Source organism: Panthera onca, chromosome F2 (assembly GCF_046562875.1).
Source record: "Panthera onca isolate mPanOnc1 chromosome F2, mPanOnc1 haplotype 2, whole genome shotgun sequence".
Lineage (NCBI taxonomy): Eukaryota > Metazoa > Chordata > Mammalia > Carnivora > Felidae > Panthera > Panthera onca.
The window spans coordinates 19760346-19773068 of NC_138356.1; the positions used below are offsets into that span (position 1 = coordinate 19760346).

At 35.7% G+C, this 12723-nt stretch overlaps 1 non-coding gene across 1 annotated transcript; it reads left to right on the forward strand.

The window, feature by feature from the left end:
- The first annotated feature begins 940 nt into the window (after positions 1 to 940).
- LOC132664921 (U6 spliceosomal RNA) lies at positions 941 to 1044 on the forward strand. The gene has a single exon (XR_009603913.1). It is a non-coding gene; the product is annotated as a U6 spliceosomal RNA (small nuclear RNA).
- The last annotated feature ends 11679 nt before the right edge of the window (positions 1045 to 12723 follow it).

The window sequence follows — 12723 nt, forward strand, 5'->3', positions numbered from 1 at the left end:
AGCCTTCATTTAGATTTAAACTTTAAAAACGAATTGTTTCTTCTCAAACTTCTCTTTTGCCACCTAGGAAAAGATGTAAATGGCAAGATTTCAGATTCTTCCTGGTAACTGTGAAATCCTGAACACTTCTTCCTTGAAAACACTGGAATTGATAGAGTAGGGTATTAGACACAAAGTACAGAAGAGATATTGGACTGGAGTGAAAAATTGAGATTATAAATTTACAAATTATTTACAAAACCAGGATTCAGATCCTGTGAGCCTACAAGTAGGTTTAGAATAAAAAGCGTGACCAGAATCCCAGAGGACATCAATGCTTATTGTGCAGATACATGTCTTTTGAATTAACCCTACTTTAAATAGATGCTAACCATTTTAAGAATATTTGCAACCCTGGGGTCTCCTATCTATTGGGCCTATGCCCTAAAATGTCTAAAAAAAAAATTTACTTGGACTCTAATTGTGTTGCATTTTTCAATTATCAAAGCAAAGTCGTGAGGTCTCCAAAATTTCTTTTTTGCTCACTCATGGAGAGTGAGCTTGTGTTTCACCTCAAGTACTTTAATTTTTACATTGAGAATAGCCTGTTTTTAAAACTTTGATGTTTTGTTGGTTTCATATTGTTCTAAATGATCTGTGAAACAAAAGCAAAACTTGGACAGCTGCATACCCCTTATAGGACAAAATTGGATACAAGAATGAATGACCTTCCCTAGACACCTAAGGGCCAGTTCTGCTTTTGAAGAGTGCATTCCCATATAGAATGTGTTTCACTGAACTCAGTTCACAAAGGAGAGAATTATACAAAGTAGCAGACAAGAGAGTTTAATTATCAAAGTGAACATGGAATTCTAAAATCACTGAGGTAAGCCAAGAACAATAAACACAGAAGCAAGTTTTGTACATTCATTTCTTTGGTTTTTAGTTACTGTTAGTCAAGCTCATTTCTGCACCACATACACTAAAATTGGAAAGACACAGAGAAGATGAGTAGGGCCCCTGTACAATGATGATGCCCAAATTGGTGAAGTGTTCCATATTTAGCTACAGTTAGCCACATACTTTTCAAGTTATGTCTATACTACATGCACACATTACACAAGTGATGCTTTCTTTTATTTATATATCGTTTTGCAAAACACAGCACATTCAAACAGGATGTGGCAGAATATTTGTCTAGAGAAGGAACAGACAAATCTTAGTTGTTTTTTTGTTAACATGCATTGTCTCGTTTCATAGTCACCAGCCTGTGAGTACATGTTACTAGTGCTTCTATTCTAAGGGAGGAAATGAAAGATTAAAAAACCTAAACGATTTTTTATTGAAGCACGATTGACATAAAATTTCCTATTATTTACAGGTGTACATCATACTTATTTGGTATTTTTACACATTACAAAATTATTCCCATGAGAAGTCTAGTTACCATCTGTCACCATATAAAGTTATCATAATATTGTTGACTATATTCCCTGTGCTATATTTTACAACGCCATGACTTATTTATTGTATAACTGGACGTTTTTTCTTTGTTCATTCACTCCTATTAAAGCCAAGAATTCGTTTAAAGTCTTATGAGGCCAGGTGTCTCTTCATTAGCTTTTCTCTACCTACTATAGTCTTTATCTGACTCTCTTCTTTCCAGTACATGCACAGTCCAGTTTTGAGCAAAATTTATTCCTGGGTAAAGAATATATACAACTTAGAGAACAGGCATGGCTGTTTATGGGCCATATATGTGCCTGTTTCAGACATGATTATGTCTTAATAGGAAATTAAAAACGTGCAAGTACCATGGTATAGGGTTTTTATTAGCATCCAATAAGTAGAAGGCTCAAAATGCAAATAGGGGTTGCTTGGATTCTAATAAATTCTTCTTGAGAAATAGTATGTCCCAAGTTTTAATGATACTTCAGATTAAAGTTAGACATTCCCATAATCTTATTTCAGCTAATGAGATATGAAATCACTTCCTGTTAGAGCAACCATTTCCATAAATGCCAGTGTTTATGTTTCCAGTATTAAAAAAATTTCAACCGTCTTAGTCTCAGTGTACTCAAATTTAGTACCAGGTTGCCAGCTGAAACCCTGAAATGGTACCTGGCCACCTACCTTTATTCATAGACCAATAAAATCTAGAGCCTTAAAAATGCCATCACCTTGTTTGACTGCACTGAACTGTGAAACCTGGAAGGATGTAGAAACCAGAACAGGCTGCTAAAATGAAGTCATCTTGCTAAAGGGACAATCTGTAATGGGGCATTGTGCTGACAGGTCTGCAAGTCTATGGTCTACAGTTGGTGTGTATGTTTGAGTTCAAAACAGACCTTGTGTGTGACAAAAACAGCATTATTCTCAACAGTTGAGGGAACTTGATGGATACTGCTTCTCCAAACTCTGGAAAATTAAAATTGAGGCCCTAGGGAAAGGTCTATTCATGTAGCACGCCCTGGTCTTGTAAAGAAATCATGGTGTATATAGAAAAAATGGTCTACACATGCTTGCTGAACTTGAAGAACTCTCTGTATATTCCAAATTTTAAAAAAAAGTTATTATAATATTTGTCTCCTGATCATTAAAAGGCTTATCTCAGTTTAAACTCTAAACCATATTTCATAATGCACTGCTTATAGTGAAAAAATTAAAATGATATTAAATAGCATTGACCCAAAAGTCTGGGTGGAATTGTTTATCTAGAACCTGATACTCTGTTGACAGAAATAGCATAGTATATTGAGTAGTTTCAGGAGACACAAAGGTTTCTTTTCTTTCTTTCTTTTTTTTTTTTTTTTTGTAATGCATACTTTATGCTCTTATGTGTAATGTTATATGATCAACATAAGGAGATTTTCACTTTGATTTTTTTTTAATTGTCAAACAGAAGTATGCATGTGCCAAAAAATCTTTCATTTTCAAGTATTTGTTTATGGTAGATTTCCAGATACCTCAAAAATTAGACATGTTCCATGTTAACTTATAGATCAGACAATTCTTCTCCCCTAGTAAAAGCAGAATTTATTTTCCTCAGTGGAAAGGATTTGTCCCGACAGACTTCGACAGCCATCTTGGGTGGATGAAAATCAGAGAATAAGAACCATAGCCCTAGCTCTGCCAGGTTTGTTCATCCCTCTAGATGGGTTTTCCCATATGGAAGATGCAGGACTTGTAGTCCACAGTAATAGTTAATCTTTACTGAGAACTTGCTTTGTGTCAGGCACAATAGCTCTACATAGTCACTCCTAATATTAATCCCATTTTATGGATGAGGACAATTGAGACACAGAAAGGTAAAATAACCCTCGTAAATAATTAGAAAGAAAGCCTGAATTTGAACCAAGGCTCCACGACCCATGCAAAACTACAACTTATTCAGCCTTCCCGAACTGTTTTCGAGCTATGAACAAAATAAATGATCCTACATCTTGCCTTGTTATAGTTTGCTGTTTAAATCTTTGTGCTTGAATTAGGAGTATGTTTTCCCACATGTATTTTTAAAAGTTTTAACATTTATTTACTTACTTAGAGAGGCAGGGGGAGGGAGGGAAGGAAGGAGGGAGAGAATCCCAATGCAGGGCTCAAACCCCCAAACCGCAAGATCATGACCTGAGCCGAAACCAAGAGTCAGAGGCTGAACCGACTGAGCCACCCAGGTGCCCCTCCCATATCTTTTTATAGTAAACACTCTGTTAAAGAGTTGGCATGTAAGTAGGATTATATTAAGCACTGTACTGTCAAGTTAAAGACAGCTTTTTCTATTCTTTAGTTCTTCTGAGAAGGAAGAGCTGACCTACTTCCTGTATTTACAACCAAGCAAAGAGGAAGGACTTAATAGTCATAAAAAAGAAAATAATGTCAGGAAAAAAAATGAAAAACTAACATGGCCTATTTCCATATCCAAGTAGCAGGCTTATTCGAAAATAAATCAAGTTCTTTCAATTTGCCTTGTCCAGCATCGGGAGATACAAAAGCCAAACAAACTTCCTGGTCATTTTTAAAGTTATATCTAATAGAAGCAAATTCTAGTTGAATATATATGGATAGATAGAATTAATTTTATGGAATAAAGTCACGTGGAATAGATGAATAGTTAGTAATTTAGATGGCTCCAAGAGCTCTGAAGTGCCCCAAATCACACCCTAAATTAAAAACACTAGTTCAGTCGAAATGGAAACACTGGCTGAACCTAATAAAACCAATCAATTATTCTGGACTTTAGATGTGAAAAGCAAAGTTATCAGCTGTTATTTGGTTTAAAGAAAAGTTTTAAATTTGACCAACATACGTTTTTAAAATTTTCCTGCCTTTTGCCAGCTCCAAATGGAGAACTCCAGTCCATTTCATAAGCTTTTCAGTGCGCTCACAAGTAGGTCCTATCAGAAAAGAAAGTTACAACAAGTATCCCAAATGAACATGGATGCAAAATCCTCAACAAAATATTAGCAAACTGACTTCAACAATACATTAAAAGAACCAACCATACAGCGGGATCAAGTAGGGTTTACCCTGAGATGCAAGGATGTTTCAACATCTGCTAATCAGTCAATCAATGTCATACATCACAGTAACGAAACCAAGGATAGAAATCATAGGATCTTTTCATTAGATGCAGAAAACCCATTGACAAAATTCCACATGCATTCATAATAACTCTGCAAACTGGTTATAGAGGGGATACACCTTAACAAAATAAAGGCCATATACAACAAATCCACAGCCAACATATACAACATATACAAAAAATCCACAGTCAACAGTGAAAAGCTTTTCCTTTAAGATCAGAAACAAAACAAGGATGCTCACTCTTAACCACTTTTACATACTACTGGAAGTGCTAGCCAGAGCAATTAGACAGAAAAAATAAAGGCATCCAAATTAGAAAGGAAGAAGGAAATTGTCACTATTTGCAGACGACATGATATTATATGTTGAAAACCCTAAAGACTGTACCAAAAAACTTATTAGAACTTAGTGAATTCAGTCAGGTCACAAGATCTAAAATCAATAAATAAAAATCAGCTGTTTTTCTATAAGTCAACAATCAACTATAAGAAAGGGAAATTAAGAAATGATTCCATCTATAATTTCATCAAAATGAATAAAATACTCAGGAATAAATTTAAGCAAGAAGATAAAATATCTGTACATTAAAACCTGTAGGATATTGATAAAAGAAATTGAAGGAAACACAAATAGCAAAAAAAGGAAAGACATTTCATGCTCATGTATTAGAAGTAACATTGTTAAAATGTCCATACTTTCCAATGCAATCTAGAAACTCGATGCAATCCTATCAAAATTACAATGGCATTTTTCACAGAAATAGACTAAACAACCTTAAATCTGGTATGGAACCAGAAAAGACCTGAAATATCTAAAGCAATCTCGAGAAAGAACAAGAAATCTAGAAGCATCACTCTTTTTAATTTCAAATTATACTATAAAGCTATATCAAAGCATTATGGGGGCATCTAGGTGGCTCAGTTGCTTAGCTTCTGACTCTTGACTTTTGGTTCTGGTCATGATCTTATGGTTGTGGGATTGAGCTCTGCATTGGGCTCTGTGCTGAGCATGGAGCCTGCTTGAGATTCTCTCTCTCTTTCTCTTTCTGCCCCTCCCATTCTTGTGCTCTTTCTCTCTTTCAAAATAAATCAATAAACACTAAAAACAAAAAACAAAACAAACAAAAAAACCCCAAAACAGTAGCATATTGGCATATAGAATAGAGAGCTCAGGAATAAACCCATACAAATGTGGTCAATTAATTTATGACAAAGAAGTCAAGAATGTACAACGTGGAAAGAATCGTGTCCTTCGCAAATGGCGTTAGGGGAGCCTGGGTGGCTTAGTTGGTTAAGTGTCCAAGTCTTGGTTTCGGCTCAAGTCACGAACTCACAGTTTGTGAGTTCGAGCCCCTCGTAGGGTTCTGTGCTGTCAGTGTGGATGGATCCTGTTTGGGATTTTCTTTCTCTCCCTCTCTCTCTGGCCCTCCCCTGCTTGTACTCATTCTGTCAAAATAAATAAAAAAACTTTAAAAAAAATGGTGTTGGGAAAACTGGACTGTCACATGTAAAAGAACGAAACTGGACTCCTATCTTATACTATACAGGAAAATCAACTAGAAATGGATTAAAGACTTGAATATAAAATCAGAAACCATAAAACTCCTGGAAGAAAACATGAGGGTTAAGCTCCTTGACATTGATCTTGGCAATAATTTTGTGGATTTATCACCAAAAGCAAAGTCATCAAAACCAAAAATTAACAAGTAGGACTACTTCAAAATAAAATACTTCTTCACAGCAGAGGAAACCATCAACAAAACACAAAAGCAACCTATAGGATGGAAGACAATATTTTCAAATGACTTATCTGAGAAGGGGTTAGCATCCAAAATATATATAGAACTCATACAACTCAAAGTGCAAAAACATTTTTTTTTAATAGGCAGAGGCACTAAATAGACATTTTTGCAAAGAAGACAAATAGCCAACACGTGCCTGAAAAGATACTCAACATCACTAATCATCAGGAAAACGACAATTCAAAAGCACAATGAGTTATCACCTCAAGCCTTTCAGACTATCTTCAAAAAGACGAACGATAGCAGGAGTTTGCGAAGATGTGGAGAAAAAGGAACCCATGTGCAATATTGGTGGGAATGTAAATTGGTGCAGACACTATGAAAAACAGTATAGAAGTTCCTCAAAATATTAAAAATAGAACTACCATATGATTCAGCAATTCCACCTCTGGGTACATATCAAAGGAAATGAAACCACTACCTGAAAGAAGTATCTGAAACTCCATGCTCACTGCAGCATTATTTACAGTAGCCAAGACATGGAAACAACCTAAGTGCCTGTCGATGGATGGACACAAAAAGAAAATGTGGGGTATATGTGTGTGTGTGTATGTATATATATATATATATATATATATATATATATATGTATATATATTACATATATAAGTATTTATATATACATATAAATATATAAGTAAATATATAAATACATATATGTATATATGTGTGTGTGTGTATATATATATATATATATATATGTCAGACAGAAAAACAAATTCTGTATAATCTCACCTATATGTGGAATCTAAAAAGGCCAAACTCAGAAACGGAGAACAGTTTGGTGGTTGCTAGAGGCAGGTGGTGGGGGCTGGGGGAAATGGGTGAAGGTGATGGACAGCATGGTGACTATAGTTGACAATACTGTGTTTTATTTTTGAAAGTCTCTAAAAGAGTAGATCTTAAAAGTGCTCATTGCGTGAAGAACCAATTGTAATTATGAGGTGGCGGCTGCTAACTAAACTGAATGGGATGATCATTTCACAATATGCGCACGTCTCAAATAATTACGTTGTACAGCTTTAATAGTATCATGTTCCATGTCAGTTATATCTCAATAAAACTGGAAAAGATGAAATTCCAAAATAATCAATTTAGAAAGGAAAAAGTATGCGTAAGCTGAAAAAATAGATTGGAATAAATCATGCAGACTAAAGTTTATAGAGGAAAAGAAAAAAATTAAAGAGAAACACATGTAAGAGACAAACAGGAGGTATGATAGAGGGTCTAACAACATGCGTGCTGTGTTTCTAAAAGAAGAACAAGAATGGACTACAAAAGATACTTGGTGATAAGAATAAGAATTTCCACACCAATGGGGAAATCAAGTCTGAGATTCTAAAGTGTATTCCAATAAGAATTTTTTTAAACATTTTTTTAATGTTTATTTTTGAGAGAGAGACACAGAGCATGAGTGCGGAAGGGGCAGAGAGCGAGGGAGACACAGAATCAGAGCAGGCTCCAGGCTCTGCACTGTCGGCACAGAGCACAATGTGGGGCTCAAACTCACAAGCTATGACATCATGATCTGAGCTGAAGTCGGATGCTTAACTGAGCCAACCCGGCGCCCCAAGAATTTTTTTGTTCAGTGAGGAAAAATAGCATACCAAATCACGATGGGGTAAACAAACAAAAGTGAAAAGAGAAGACAGAGAAAAATTTCGAAAGCAGCCTGAGACAAATAGCACAGTATTCACAGAGGGGCAACAATAGTATAAACAGCTGAAAATAGAAAAAAAGAAAAAAGAAATAAAAAAATAAGACAATGGAATATTTAAAGTGCTAAAGGAAAATAATCTGCAACTGAAAATTTTCAACCAAAAAAACTGTACTTCAGAAATGAAGGCGAAATAAAAGTATTTTTAGACAAATCAAAACAGAAAATTCATTACCACCTACACGCTATGCAGGAAATGCTGAAGGGTGCTCTTTAGTCAAAAGAAAAATGATTCCATCTGGAATATCAGTAGTGCAGACACCAGTCGACTTACAGTATAAACTACCATACTATGATTTGAGGAATTTCTTTTTACCTCTAACGATTTTTGCTTTATAAATTTTAATTCCATATCATTTAAAGCATAAATACATATGGATGCCATAACTTCTTGATAAATGTCATCTTTTAGCCCTGAGTTTTCATGCTCAGTCCAACAGAATGCTTTTTTACTCAGAAACATATTTAAGTAGTTATCACGGTTATCAGTGCAGGTATTAATAAATTTATTTTTGTCCATTCATTTGGGGTAATTTGTCTGTTATGTGTATCTAGTAATAAAAAATGCAACTGATTTTTTTAAATTGGATTTTTAGAATTTGTGCCTTTCTATATTTGAGGATTTAATTCATCCCACTTATTATGTTTATTGACCTGTTTGACCCTTCCTTGCCATTTTTCTGCAGGTTTTATATTTGCTGTGTCTGAATTTCATATTCTTATTGGTAGTTTGATTACTCAATTTATTCTATTCCTTTTGTCATCTCATGGGCTTAAAACTCTGTGCGTGTGTGTGTGTGTGTGTGTGTGTGTGTGTGTGTGTATCTTTTTTACTCTAGATTACACTCATAACTTTTTACAAATGAATTTAATTTGTTGTTCAATATCAAGGATTAAACTATACTTGCACAGTCCTCTAATGAAACAAGACAGTCATGTTATTACCTATCCTCTTCACCATATCTAATTAAAATCAAATTGAAATTTATTTCCAGGTTGGTTTGATTTGTTTGCATTTGCATCATGGCCCTATCAGTTTAGAAGTCTTTTCTTACATTGTATTAAATTTCAGATTTACACTGGCAGAGATTGCTTAGGTATCCCCATAGGTTTTCTTTTTCTTTGCTCCTCGTTTTTTCTTATATTGCGTGTACACTCTCTTTTATCCGCTCTTCCTCTCGCCAGATTCTATTGCCAAAAAATTTTGTTCAGAGACAGTGAGTATGTACTTTCTAAGTAGCAGTACATCTGAAATATGTGTTTTATGCATACGTACTGTCTTCCCTTAGCACTTTAGGGGTGCCTGAGTGGCTCAGTTGGTTAAGCATCTGACTCTTGATTTCGGCTCAGGTCGTGATCTCACAGTGGTGAGATAGAGTCCTGCATCAGGCTCTGTGCTGACAGCGTGGAACCTGCTTGGGATTCTCTTTGTCCCTCTCTCTCTCTGCCCCTCTCCTGCTCATGTGTGCATGCTCCCTCTCTCTCTCTCAAAAAAAAAAAAAAAAAAAAAAGAAAAGAAAAGACAAAAAGGAAAAAAAAGTTGAGCCTTTCTGGAGGGACCAAATAAAATGAATGGTGCTACACACTGGTGGACATCGTGAGTCTCAGTGCTATAGATTCTACTGCCATTTCCATCATAACCTTGTGCGGAAGGCTCACCTCAGGGTTCGTCAATACAGATACGACGATTTGGAAGCCTGGTTGACTTATTTATCATCAGGTTTTGTGCAGTTGATCAATGTGTGGCAGCACGTCTAGATTTAATAGAAAGCATCAGCAAGGAATCATTGTCACTGACATCCATCTCGTGACCACCTCGTGCACCCCCTTGTTAAGTCACCTAATAGACATTACTTCTGTGAGAAAGGTTCAATTATGGGAGTGGTGCTTGCTACAAGCACTCACTGGTCAGGCAGGAAGCACTGTTCACATTTTCAATTTTAAACTTCTTTGAAGGAAGCTGTGAGACGGAGTTTCGAGTACGAGGCACTGAAACAAATTAACAGCGACGCTTTTGCCTCGCCGCGATTGTCCCCCATTCAAGTCTGCAGTTTTTCAGTTTCTCATTGTTTGCCTCTCACTAGCATTTTCACCTAAAAGATACAAAAGCATGAGTTTTTCTTAAAGAAATGTAAGGCTACATCCCTGGTTTAAAATGCTCCAAGACTATTCGTCATGAACTAATATTTTTAAAACAAAATGCAGTAGTCTCTATGCCCCTGTTGTGATATCTAACTATTTCCAACTGAGCATTAGTCATTTGTCCTGGGATTTTCCACAGTATTTTCCATGCACTTCCATATGTTCTTCTAGTTATTTAGTTTCTTGGTTTTCTCCCCTAGTATTTTGTGTAAGGAAAATTTCTCACAATAGACACTATGTACTCCAATTTTGCAAAGTTCCTATAGCAAGCACATGTGTAATTGAATAACCAGATGCATATTTGCAGGGTTTGTTTTTGTTTTTGGTTTTGGCCTTAATGAAGAGATAACATGATTTAAGAATTTATATTTGGAAAGTATATCTGGAAATTTCTAATAAACCAGCAACTATAAAAATTTCACATCATAGAAAACTTGTCTTCATTATGTCAGCATTTCACTGTATTTCACTACATCTCTGTTTAAAGAGAACAGACCAAAAAAAAAAAAAAAACCCAACAAAACAAAATAACAAACAAACAAACAAACAAAAAACCCCACCACTGCATTATTTGCATTTAGCATTTCTTTGAGCTTTATTAAGAAGCAAAATGTTTGCCATACTGCCACTGGCCTTTTTATGCTGGCAAAAATACAAACTATATTACAAAAACAAATTAAGATTGAGTGAAAAATAAGCCATAGAGACACAAAAGGCCCTAATGATTTTGTCATTCAGTATCAGTGTTGCAAGTGATTAAAAACAGAGAGAGACTAATTGGTTCATGGCCTTAATTTTATTGTTTTCAAGAAATCTACAAAACCTCATCCTTTCAACCAAACATTTGCTTGGAACTTTTGAAACTGATTTGAAATTTAGGATTTCTTTCCTTGTTTAATCCTTTTCTTCTTTACAGTACCTGGAAGGCTTCATAGGTCACATTTTCTTAATTCATCTGAGGTAGGAAACTCCTTTCTTTACATGTTACTTGTGCTATTCATTCCCATTTGCTAAACAGAACTCTCCAGGAGAGTAATAGCAAATAAATAAATGAATAAACAAACAAACAAATACTACCAACAGAACAGCACTTGTGCATTGCATCTAATTTCATATTTATCTCAGCCCAGAGAGCACATTTTGGTTTGCTGTGTCTCCAGCTGAATGAATGGAAACCTGGATTCATCAGAGGTGCAGATGTATTGTCTGCTTTCAGCGTTTCTACCCTGGAAATAGGACTTTAAAAATTACTGGCAATGATGCTTCATTCAGTACAACAGCAGGGGAGCTTTGCTCTAAATAGGGAAAACTTTGCAACAATTAATGCTGTAAAATAATGAGAGGGACTGCCTCTATGATCATAAATTCTGGGTCTCCAGGGAGTGTTCGGCAACCTTTTATTGGGAAAATTGCAGAGTTCAACAAGATAATCATTAAGGGTATTCTGACTGTTATTTCTATGACACACTCACCATGTCGGCAGTGGACGATAGAGAAGAAAAAGATATGAAATATACATTGAACAGTCTCACTTCATGAACTCAAGGAATTTACTCTCCCACCTGGTAGACGAGACAAATAGAGCAATAGCTTCAATGCTAATATCCCTGGCAGTGACCAGTGTTCTGGGATTTCAGAGGTAGCCAGAACTAATGAGAAGTGATGCAAACTGGTTAGTGTTTAACTGCAAACTAGATTGTTGACTGGTGTAACAAAAATGGTACAGATTAACCAGGCAGAATTGAAGAAACCATCTTCCAGGTAGAATAACAAGGAGTAAAGAGGAGGAGGGAATAAGCATTGCCTGCAAGAAAACCTGTTGGGATGAGTTAGGAAAACAGATCCCAGGAATTATTTTACTCTCCATCTCATTCTACTGTCAGAGGCAATGAAATTGCCTGAAACAATGTCTGAAACATTCAAATTTGGGGACTTTCCCAAAGTATTGCATTAGGGCTGACCACTGTCTATATTGCATCCTCTAGCATCACCCTCTGCCCCCAAGCCAACATCATAAAGGGTAGAACCACCACCATTCATGGAAGTTCATGGATCTCTACATAGAATTTGTTAAGGAGATTCCAATACCAATTTGCTTTGTCATTTTTACTGCATGGACACGAACGAAATTGCTGACATGTGCTTGAGCAGAAACCAAACAAAAACAACAAATAATGGCTGAATGGGTAAATAGAAGGTGTGATTTTACTGTGTGTACAAAAAGAAGTCTTCGTCCCCAAATCATATTTCCGTAAGTCAGTATGATCAAAACACAATAGCAGTTCTCTGCTATGATTCTTTGTTATTTGAAGGATTAATTAGCTATAAAATGGTACATTGATATTTTAAATACAGGAAAAATGCTGCACACCCAATGATGGTTTGTGGTGCTCTCTTTCAGCTTAAAAAATAGCTTGTTTTTCTTAAAGTAACTGGCCTTTGAAATCATATTTTGCCGGCCACAAATTGGTGTTAGTTTACATATAAGCCAGACGTCCAATGC